This window comes from Salmo trutta, chromosome 2, assembly GCF_901001165.1.
Source record: "Salmo trutta chromosome 2, fSalTru1.1, whole genome shotgun sequence".
NCBI classification, from domain to species: Eukaryota; Metazoa; Chordata; class Actinopteri; order Salmoniformes; family Salmonidae; genus Salmo; species Salmo trutta.
In genome coordinates this window covers 15,274,741-15,286,954 of record NC_042958.1, presented here as the reverse complement: position 1 = coordinate 15,286,954, position 12,214 = coordinate 15,274,741, and the positions used below count along the sequence as shown (strand labels likewise).

The 12,214-nt window shown below is 42.5% G+C and overlaps 1 long non-coding RNA gene across 1 annotated transcript; it reads left to right on the top strand.

The window, feature by feature from the left end:
- The first annotated feature begins 6,940 nt into the window (after nt 1-6,940).
- Nucleotides 6,941-9,021, top strand: LOC115148207 (uncharacterized). Its single transcript, XR_003866595.1, has 4 exons — nt 6,941-7,077; nt 7,351-7,474; nt 7,879-7,957; nt 8,068-9,021. It is a non-coding gene; the product is annotated as an uncharacterized LOC115148207 (long non-coding RNA).
- Nucleotides 9,022-12,214: the final 3,193 nt, after the last annotated feature.

Below are 12,214 nucleotides of genomic sequence, written 5' to 3'. Positions count from 1 at the left end.
GTCTGGATTTCAGGCCTCACTAGAAGTTCGTCGGGGAACCGGGGTTCTTCAGGCCTCTCTACCAGAATGGCTTGAGTAGAAGGTATCCCAGGAAACTTTGGAATTCCAGTAACTCTCATCTGCCCACCAGGTGGCAGGGTGACAGGTTGTCTGTGCGAACCAGACCGTTCCTCTTTTCTCTTCATCATCAGTTGAGCTTTCTATCAGCCTCTCATATGCCTCTTTGATAGCAGGATGAACTTGTAGTGTGCTAAGGAAACCTTCACCTTCCTTTTCTTTGCAAGCAGTCATAAGTCTCCTCACTACAGATGTATTGGTGCCGACCAGAATAGAAACGTCACCTTTCATGGCCGGATCTGGACATACCAACACAAGTGCTTCCATGGTCTCTGCTACACCCACAACCGATCCTGAGAACTCAAGCTTGAGCGACAAATAGCCATCATATGGATACTGATCAGAGCTAAGGCCCCATATCTCTAAGTTTCCTATAGGAATCAATGGCAAATGCGTCAAGTACTTGTCATAAAAGGATCTGTACAGTAGAGTAATCTGAGAACCACTATCTAGTAAAGCTTTAGCATAGATACCTTCAATCTGTACAGGAACGACAGAACTTGGACCAACTAAACCTGTAGGTAGCATGTCTTTCATGTCTTCATACTTGTGGCACTTGGTGGAACGTATCTTCACCGGGACGTCAGGCCGCTCCTTTACTGGGTCCCTCTGTAGTTTCCCATAGACCGCTTTTGTTTGATTAGGCGTGTGTTGACTTTCCTCAAGTTCTCCTCACCTTCACAGTTTCTCTTGAAATGGCCATCTTCTCCACATCTATAACAGAACACTCCGGGGTTGCTGTCGGCTTGTGTCTGTTCTTGTGATGGATTAATTCTCTTCTTTTTGCTTTTAAATGCCACATCTGACCTTTGTATGTCAGATTGAGCTGCTGTGACGTTAGCAGACATGAGACGTGTCATTTCAGTTTTAAAACCATTCAGCTCTTTCCTCAGCACTTCTATCTCAGAATTAGCTTCTTTGCAAACTGTGGCAACAGGAGCAACAGCTGATGACTTCACAACACTCTTTGTTGTGTTCCTGTCTTGAATCATGTCCTCCTCCTCCCTTACTTCTTGCATTAGTTCAGTAAAGGTTGGTGGTTCACGCAGTTTATAGGTCATGCGAATACGAAGCGCAACCATGTCATGTGAGGAGGCACCTCTCACTATTTGACCAATGCGTGTGCGATTCATTTCTGACAGCACAATGCCTCCTTTTCGATAAACAGCATGCAGCAATTTGTCAAGTCTCAACAGGTAAGCTGAAAGCTTCTCTCCTTCATTTTGGAATGTGTTTCTGAACCTTACCATGAGATCAGGTGCACTTTCGGTGGTACCGAATGCTGTTTCTAGAGCCTTCATGTATTCGATCGCTGTAGCATGGGGGTTTCCTGTCTTGAAGAACCTCACAATGTCAGCAGCAGGCCCTTTAAGACTTTCTATTATTCTCTGTTTTTTCACATTGTCGGCGCACTGCCATTCCTCTACAAAATGGGTGGTTTGTTCAGCCCATGCATCATACTCTTCCTCTCCACTAGGAGTGGGTTTCACACCTGAGAACATACGCAGCTTACGGTAACTCTGAGTCTCAGATGGCACATTGTTGCATTTCTCTACCAGTGAACTTATGGCAATAACCAGTTCAGTGTTGAGGTCAGCACCAGAGGGACTTACCAGGCCTTTAACATCAGCTACAGTCTTCCCTTCATGTCTTAGAAAGGATAATAGCTTCGCCTGAAAATCTTCACCCTCTCTCTCAACAGGAGATGTGACTTGTGAAACTACATGTACAGGCCAGGGACCCAACTCTCCAGGTATCCCAACCACACTTGGCACAGCTATTTCGTTAAGGTTGTTTGATATCTCCACCAAAACATACTGCTTTTTATCAGCTGAATAAGAACAACGACCATGCAGTCTAATTTTACCAAAAGCCTTAACATAAGTCAGCGTTTCCAGCAGAACCTCATCAGACATATCCTCTGTCACATTGCTAAGGACAAATGCACGATTAATAGCTAGTTGTTTCTCTCTACACCAGGTAACAATCTCTTCAGCATCCATGTTGTAAGTCTATACCTATACAGCAATGTTAGATAGAAATTGAAAATTTCAATTAAAACATTCAAATGGTGAGTCAGTGTAGAATCTTAGCATAGATGTCAGCAGTGAAAACAGTGGACAAAGAAATCTACACCAGAGTCATTTCTGAAAATATCCATCAACAATAACAGAAATCCCGGACGAGCCCCCAAAAATGTAACCCTCTCACCAGGCTCGAATATGACTCTCACAATATTAACTTATGCAGAGTATCTCAGCAGCATGGGATGTTAGGTGAGAAGGACATCTCCAATAAGAATTCCTATTGTAAACTATCTAGGGTTATGACAATAGGGTATTAACTTCAGAATAAATGATTATAGGTTTTTGTTATTGAATCAGGATAGACCATCCCATGCATTAAATTAAATTGAGACAATCAATGACTCCACCAACTCAATATACATAACGTTCCATATGTGTATTAGAACATTGTCAAACACAAATACATTTTCAGACACAACAAAAGAAATAGAAAATAATAAACCCCAATGAGTCCAAATTATTTCAAGTTCGCTTAAATAAACCGTTGGCGCGCGTTGGAGCTCAAAAAATGATGACACCCAAAAATATCCTGAAGCACCTCAGGTGGTGGTTACTCACTGCTTGGTAGATATTCCCTCAGCGAAGTATGGCAATTCCATGCAGGTTTCCTCACAAAGTCCAAGGCAAGCACAGCTACCCATGCAGACAGTACTCCTTAGCCGTAACCGATATCCCATGGGAACACGAACTCGTTAAGCTTCCCAGGCAATTATCTCCCAGTGTCACACGATGCTAGGCTAACCTCAATGCTGACAAATACCTCCACGACGAGACGGTAGCTTCAGTCTTTACTGAGTTTTAACAAAATTATAACAACTCTTTTATAAAATAAAACATGTATTTCCCTTCATATCCTAGTAGGTATGGGTTTTGTTCTAGTTCTGTCGTCTTCTTTTATAATTAATTTACCAACCGTCCTAAGGTAAAAACGTCCATCCTTTTCATCAACGTCTTTTTCCTCTCTTTTTTTTCCCAGGCCTCCCGTTAACCAGGTCAACTCCCATTGGCCACAACTTAACGAGCAACCTTATTGGTCAAAACTTACAATTCAAAGTAAAACAAACTATTCACTTATACATTAAATAAATATTTCTTCAAAAGCATAATGCATTAACAACATTACAGGTTAGGAGCAATTCAATTATCTTTTAAATATATAACCAATTAATTATAACAAATAAACGCAATACCTGGTTCAAACAAGGGTATTACACTTGGAATGGCCTAGTCAAAGCCCAGACCTCATTCCAATTGCTGTACACCAGCGGAACCCATCCAACTTGAAGGAGCTGGAGCAGTTTTGCTTTGAAGAATGGGGAAAAATCCCAGTGGAGCAGTTTTGCTTTGAAGAATGGGGAAAAATCCCAGTGGCTAGATGTGCCAGGCTTATAGAGACATACCCCAAGAGACTTGCAGCTGTAATTGCTGCAAAAGGTGGCTCAACAAAGTATTGACTTTGCGGGGGGGGGGTTGGTGAATAGTTATGCACGCTCAAGTTTTCAGTTTTTTGTCTTATTTCTTGTTTGTTTCACAATCAAAAATTATTTGCATCTTCAAAGTGGTAGGCATGTTGTGTAAATCAAACGGTACAACCCCCCCAAAAAATCAATTTTAATTCCAGGTTGTAAGACAACAAAATAGGAAAAATGCCAAGGGGGTGCATACTTTCGCAAGCCACTGTAGCAACACAACATGGCAGCAGCACAACATGGTAGCAGCACAAAACAGGGTACAAACATTATTGGGCACAGACAACAGCACAAAGGGCAAGAAGGTAGAGACAACAATACATCACGCAAAGCAGCCACTGTCAGTAAGAGTGTCCATGATTGAGTCTTTGAATGAAGAGATTGAGATAAAACTGTCCAGTTTGAGTGTTTGTTGCAGCTTGTTCCAGTCGCTAGCTGCAGCGAACTGAAAAGACGAGCGACCCAGGGATGTGTGTGCTTTGGGGACCTTGAATAGAATGTGACTGGCAGAATGGGTGTTGTATGTGGGGGATGAGGGCTGCAGTAGATATCTCAGATAGGGAGAAGTGAGACCAAAGATAGTTTTATAAATAAGCATCAACCAGTGGGTCTTGCTACAGGTATACAGAGATGACCAGTTTACAGAAGAGTATAGAGTGCAGTGATGTGTCCTATAAGGAGCATTGGTGGCAAATCTGAGGGCCGAATGGTAAAGAACATCTAGCCTCTCGAGAACACCCTTATCTGCCGATCTATAAATTACATCTCCGTAATCTAGCATGGGTAGGATGGTCATCTGAATCAGGGTAGTTTGGCAGCTGGGGTGAAAGAGGAGCAATTACAATAGAGGAAACCAAGTCTAGATTTAACTTTAGCCTGCAGCTTTGATATGTGAAACCTTGTTGGACAATAAGAAAGCTTTGTTTGTAGAGCGTTTAACACAAATTCCGGGGAGGGGCCAGCTGAGTATAAGACTGCATCATCGGAATATAAATGGATGAGAGAGCTTCCTACAGCCTGATCTATGTTGTTGATGTAAATTGAGAAGAGCGTGGGGCCTAGGATCGAGCCTTGGGGTACACCCTTGGTGACAGGCAGTGGCTGAGACAGCAGATGTTCTGACTTTATACACTGCACTCTTTGAGAGAGGTAGTTAGCAAACCAGGCCAAAGATCCCTCAAAGACACCAATACAATAGGGTACAATTAAAATCTCCAGCCAGCACTCCAAAGGAAACACAATGCTCATTGAACAGGGTTATCATTTTTGACATGAAAGCAGGAGTATCTGTGTTAGGGGCATTTATATTTAAGATAGTAATTGGTTGTCCATACAGTGACCCAGTTATCAGAATAAACTCCCCTCCGGATCAGATATGTTTTTGTCAATTATGAATGGAAGATGCTAATGGATAAGTATGGCTGTGCCTCTACTGTTTGATCTGGAAGATGAAAAATACACCTGTCCCACCCAAGCTCTGTGGAGTATATCATCACAGAGGTGTGTCTCTTGTAATAGCGCAAAGTCTGCTTTTTCCTTTTTGTATGAGCTAGCCCATGGCAGTTCCATGTGAGTAGATTTAAGGTACTAGTCAATGTCATCGAACAGTAATCAAACTCTAGTGCAAGTCATCTCTGGGTATAGGTGGATAATAGTTACAGCTGCGATCACATAAAAGAAAAGAAAAATCTCTGAAAACCCCAGCCGAGTTGCCAAACAACTCGACATATCCTGTTGGATCTGTTAACCCCACGCTCAGTCACAATTCTGTGTTCCGAAAAATGGGAACAGTTTGCAACGCACAACGTCTCCCAAGAGAGAAATTAAAAAATGCCTGATTCTCTCCGCCCCGCATTAAGTGACAACCTAGCCCCCATCCAGACCACAGTAAAAAAGAGGGAGAAATTAAGTAAATAAAATCAATAGCCCAGCCTACAAATACATCCCCCAAAGGACATAGGCCTAATCGTTTGGACTAAATAAAACCGAAATGAGGGAGCAAATTCCTAAAAGGGATCTATAGGATAAGTTTGTTATTATTAAAGCTCTTTTCTGCCGTAAGATACGGTTGCAGAAACATTATGTACAAAATAAGTTACAAATAATGCAAATAACCCCACATAATAGCACAATTGGTTGGGCGCCCGTAAAACTGCTGCCATTTATTCCAGAGCCATTTTAAAGTACGGGCTCCTTGAAGGATCCTGAGCTCGTTTGGGTATTTGAATCCCCTGAAGATGCCTTGGTCAACGAAGTGTTACAGATGCTATTGTTTCTATGGCGTCTGCCAGCGAGTTTTCCATGGATAGGATTTGCTCCTCTGCCTCATCCAGGTGCCCGCGTTGATGGTTATCTTGTTGTTGATGTCAGGCATTTTCCAGGGTTGTCACCTTGCCCCCTATCGCACTGAGCTGAGAGTTAATGCCATCTAGTTTGATGTTGAGTTCTGTACGTTGGGATCTCAGCTCAGAAAGGATGTCTTCGACAGAGGACGAGGTTGGCAGTTGTTGGGCCTCAGGAAGGGACCGGTCCTCTTGCTCCTGGCGCTAGCTTTTTCTGAAGCTAGCTGTTTCTTTGAGGCTTTTTCTGTGGCTATTGCTCGAGTCCGGGTAAAAATGTCACATTTAATGTCACCTTTTGTAGCCGCCATGGCTTTTTTGATTAAAGCTAATGGGGTTGAACTTGAAATGTGGAGGTAAGATTATGAATTGGAAATTACTTGTGCGGAACTCTGTTAAATGTGGCCATCTCGTTCAAGGGTCACATCATCCCCCAACAGTTACTTAATTGAAAAGATTACTACACTACTTGCCTTTCTAGAAAAATCATTTTCATAGAACAGAGTCATAGTTCTCCTGAAGGTTATCCTTACCTCACCTCCCCAAGGTTATCCTTACCTCAGCTCCCCAACTTGTGCCATCAGATAAAACTGTGTGTGTGTGACTTGCTAGGATAACTTACTTGATCACTTGACCAATAAAAATAATTATCATTGAAGAACATACTTCTCCTGAAGAGTGTGGGCCCTACTTACCTCACCTCCTCAACATACAGACATGAAGCAATAATCATCATTAGAGATTATCCAGCTCTGCCATGCGATAACACGGTGCAACGCGAGTGCCTGTGTGCGTGTGTGTGTCATCGACTCAGAGTGACAGCGTGTTTCCAAATTTGTAAGAAACACAGTGAATTATGGCCTCATTAGTTCCTGTTTTCTAATGCCTTATAAGAGGACCCTAACTCCCTGTCTCTACATCAGAACAAAGAGACAGCAAGAGCAGGTTTTAGCAGCTAGTGTTAGCGACACAGCTACCATTTGAAGATGTGTGTGTTTTTCTCTGATAGCCGTGTGCTGTGTCTACTGGTGCTGACCATGGCCATCCTCTCCTTTACATTGGAAGGTAAGTGTGGGTGTGGTTTTATGTTTTTGGTTGTGTGTGTGTGTATTTATGGTATATAGCATCAGTGTGTGTATTGCTGTGTTAGTGTGTAGTTGTGGTATATTGGAAGTGTATTGCTGTGCGTGGGAGTATGGTGTGTGTTGGATTCCAGATTTTGTGCGCATGTTACACTTATGTTGCAGTGTGTGTTGCTAGTGTGTACTGCATGTTTAACGCTTGTTTGTGTGCTGATAGCGTCAAGTACTGCATGTTTAAAGTGTGTGTGTGATGCAGTGCGTTCCCAGGGAATGAGGCCTCTAAATTGCTGTTTGAAGACATCCAAAAAACATCCAGCAGAACCAATCACACAGTGTCTTATTCAGATACCTCGTGGGAAATGTAACCTCAGAGCATACATGTAAGAACACACACACACACACATATTCGCACAGATGCAGAGGAGCAGGCAAATACTCACATTTACCAAGTTAATTCGTTAGACCATGGGTAGGCAACTAGATTCAGCCGCAGGTCGATTTATATCTGAGGGTTGGTTAGGGGGGGCCAGAACGTAATTATATCATTTGTATACTGGAAATGTAAGAGATTGTATTCATACCTATATTCTTTCACTCTCTCTCTGTGTATCTCTCTCTCTCTCTGTGACTCTCGCTCTCTTTGTCTCTCTGTCTCTCTCTCTCTCTCTCTCTCTCTGTCTCTCTCTCTCTCTCTCTCTCTCTCTCTCTCTCTCTCTGTCTCTCTCTCTCTCTGTGTCTCTCTGTCTCTGTGTGTGTGTTTGTATGTCTGTCTGTACTTCCACAGTTTCGCCAGTGGGGAGCAGTGGAAGTGCATCAACCCCAAAGCCAGATGGCTCCCTGCTGAGCTAGCATCACTGGAACAGGTCAGTCAACCCCTACACACTGCGCACTACACCATGAACCCAAAACCCTACAACCTTCAGAACAAACTAGCTCAATCCTAAATTCTCTCTCTCTCTCTCCACACACACAGAGAGGAATACAGTGTGACCCACTGATTAAATAACCATCAGATCATGATCCTAGATCATCATCATCGTCAGCAGCAGGTTCAACTCTCTCAACCAGGAACTACAGAACTAAGATCTCCCTCAACCAGGAACTACAGAACTAAGATCTCTCTCAACCAGGAACTACAGAACTAAGATCTCCCTCAACCAGGAACTACAGAACTAAGATCTCCCTCAACCAGGAACTACAGAACTAAGATCTCCCTCAACCAGGAACTACAGAACTAAGATAATAAGAAGACAGTGAAAATGAAGATTATGATTTGTGTGATTTAAGTATTTCAAGCTCTCTTTATCAGATTATTTATGTATTTATTTATTTATTTCAACTTCATCCCCGCATTAATTTATTGTACTCAATTCATTAAGGTGTTTTAAAGGCATTTGTATTTATTTATTTCCTCTGTCCTTTTTTTATGCTGTGATAATAACATAACTTTGCTTGTATAAAGTCTTTCATTCTCAAAGTGCTTTACAATTATACAAAATAGAGAACGGGAGACCTATCGGAGTATCTCTATAGTAACTAGACCCTGTAATGGCTGCATAAAGGTTAAAGGCTGTGATCATGATGATGACACTGCTCATCCGTTCTACCAACAAAGCCATTCTCTCAGTCCTTGACCCTATCCTCTTCCACTAGCCGCTACTCCTTGTCCTTAATCCCTACTGCTAGCTACCCCCTAAACTCACAGATGCAGCTGTTTCAGTGAACCTGTATTTATTTGGCCAACAGATAAACAAATAAAATACTATTGACTGAAATGGTCATAATCATAATAGCATATTGTTCCCATGTCAGTCAGTCAGTCACATGACCCAGTCTTCCTCTGGCCCCTCTCCTCTTCTCTCAGTGTGACTGTGACATGGCTAACGTGGAAGGTACTGGAATGAGTAATAAAAGCATGACAACCGGACGCTCACTGTGTGTGTGTGTGTGTGTGTGTGTGCGCGTGTGTGTGTGTTAGACGTGGATCCTTCCTCTTTCCCAGGGAGAGAGAGAGCCAGCAGGAAGGAAGCCAAGTTTATTCTCATCCTGACCACAAACTATTAATGACCAAGTCTGCAATGGTCACCATCAGATTTACAATAATTGCACATGGAATGATAAAAAACCCATGTGTTGTATAGCGATGTCTTTTTATGTTTCTCTCTCCCCCCCCCCCCCCCCCCACTGCCTGTCTGGTTAGTGGTTACCATTCAGTAAGCAGTCTGTAGAACATAGAGGTGTTAATTTCGCTTCTGCATGATAATGCATTACACGTGCACACGCGCGCGCACACACACACACACACACACACACACACACACACACACACACACACACACACACACACACACACACACACACACACACACACACACACACACACACACACACACACACACACACACACACACACACACACACACACACACACTCTTTCACTATTTCACTCTTTCACTCTTTCTTTCTTTCTCCTCTCTCTCTCCTCTCTCTCCTCTCTCTCAATTCAATTCAAGGGACTTTATTGGCATGGGAAACATCTTTTTACATTTCCAAAGCAAGTGAAATGGATCAACAAAAGTGAAATAAACCATAAAAAGTGAACAGTTAATATGACAAAATAACAGAGACATTTCAAATGTCATATTATGTACAGTGTTGTAACAATGTGCAAATAGTTATAGTACAAAAGGGAAAATAAATAAACATAAATATTGTATTAATAATGGTGTTTGTTCTTCATTACTTGCCCTATTTGTGGTGCTGTGATTGCACACCGTGATATTTCACCCAATAGATATGGGAGTTTATCAAAATTAGATTTGTTTTCGAATTCTTTGTGGGTCAGTGTAATCTGAGGTCATACATTTGGCAGAACGTTAGGAAGTGCAGCTCAGTTTCCACCTAATTTTGTGGGCAGTGTACACATAGCCTGTCTTCTCTTGAGAACCATGTCTGCCTTCGGCAACCTTTCTCAATAGCAAGGCTATGCTCACTGAGTCTGTACATGGTCAAAGCTTTCCTTCATTTTGGGTCAGTGACTGTGGTCAGGTATTCTGCCACCTGTGTAGTCTCTGTTTAGGGCCAAATAGCATTCTAGTTTGCTCTGTATTTTTGTTAATTCTTTCCAATGTGTCAAGTAATTCTCTTTTTGTTTTCTCATGATTTGGCTGGGTCTAATTGTGTTGCTGTCCTGGGGCTCTGTTTGTGTTTGTGAACAGAGCCCCAGGACCAGGATTTTGATAATTAGCGGGTATCGGCCTAATTCTGTTCTGCATGCATTATTTGGTGTTTTGCGTTGCACACAGATGATATTTCACAAAATGGTGATGGTCCCATTTTCTGAATTCTAGGTTGGTGAGCAGACCACAGACCTCACAACGATGAAGGGCAATGGGTTCTATAACTGATTCAAGTATTTTTAGCCAGATCCTAATGGCATGTCAGATTTTATGTTCCTTTTGATGGCATAGAAGGCCCTTCTTGTCTTGTCACTCAGGTCATTCTCAGCTTTGTGGAAGTTACCTCTCTCTCATTCTCTCTCTCTCTCTCTCTCTCTCCTTCACTCTCTCTCTCCTTCACTATCTGTCTCTGTCTCTGTCTCTATCTCTCTCTCTCTCCCCTTCACCTGCCTGTCTTTCTATCATGGTCCAAACATACCAAGACAGTCGTGAAGAGGGCACGACAAAACCTTGTTCCCCTCAGGAGACTGAAAAGATTAGCCATTTTATTTATTTATTTTATTTCACCTTTATTTAACCAGGTAGGCCAGTTGAGAACAAGTTCTCATTTACAACTGTGACCTGGCCAAGATAAAGCAAAGCAGTGCGACAAAAACAAAAACACAGAGTTACACATAAACGAACGTACAGTCAATAACACAATAGAAAAATGTATGTACAGTCGTGGCCAAAAGTTTTGAGAATGACAAATATTAATCTCCACAAAGTTTGCTGCTTCAGTGTCTTTAGAAATTTTTGTCAGATGTTACTATGGAATACTGAAGCAAAATTACAAGCATTTCATAAGTGTCAAAGTCTTTTTTCTGCCCTGGCATGCTGTCAATTAACTTCTGGGCCACATCCTGACTGATGGCAGCCCATTCTTGCATAATCAATGCTTGGAGTTTGTCAGAATTTGTGGGTTTTTGTTTGTTCACCCGCCTCTTGAGGATTGACCACAAGTTCTCAATGGGATTAAGGTCTGCGGAGTTTCCTGGCCATGGACCCAAAATATCGATATTTTGTTCCCCGAGCCACTTAGTTATCACTTTTGCCTTATGGCAAGGTGCTCCATCATGCTGGAAAAGGCATTGTTCGTCACCAAACTGTTCCTGGATGGTTGGGAGAAGTTGCTCTCGGAGGACGTGTTGGTACCATTCTTTATTCATGGCTGTGTTCTTAGGCAAAATTGTGAGTGAGCCTACTCCCTTGGCTGAGAAGCAACCCCACACATGAATGGTCTCAGGATGCTTTACTGTTGGCATGACACAGGACTGATGGTAGCGCTCACCTTGTCTTCTCCGGACAAGCTTTTTTCCGGATGCCCCAAACAATCGGAAAGTGGATTCATCAGAGAAAATGACTTTACCCCAGTCCTCAGCAGTCCAATTCCCTGTACCTTTTGCAGAATATCAGTCTGTCCCTGATGTTTTTCCTGGAGAGAAGTGGCTTCTTTGCTGCCCTTCTTGACACCAGGCCATCCTCCAAAAGTCTTTGCCTCACTGTGCGTGCAGATGCACACACACCTACCTGCTGCCATTCCTGAGCAAGCTCTGTACTGGTGGTGCCCCGATCCCGCAGCTGAATCAACTTTAGGAGACGGTCCTGGAGCTTCCTGGACTTTCTTGGGTGCCCTGAAGCCTTCTGCAGAAATGCAGTGGAAATGTTTTTGGGGTATTCAGTTAATTTGCATGGCAAAGAGGGACTTTGCAATTAATTGCAATTAATCTGATCACTCTTCATAACATTCTGGAGTACATTGAAATTGCCATCATTCAAACTGAGGCAGCAGACTTTGTGAAAATTTATATTTGTGTCATTCTCAAAACTTTGGGCCACGACTGTACAGTGTGTGCAAATGTAGAAGAGTAGGGAGGTAAGGCAATAAATAGGCCATAGAGG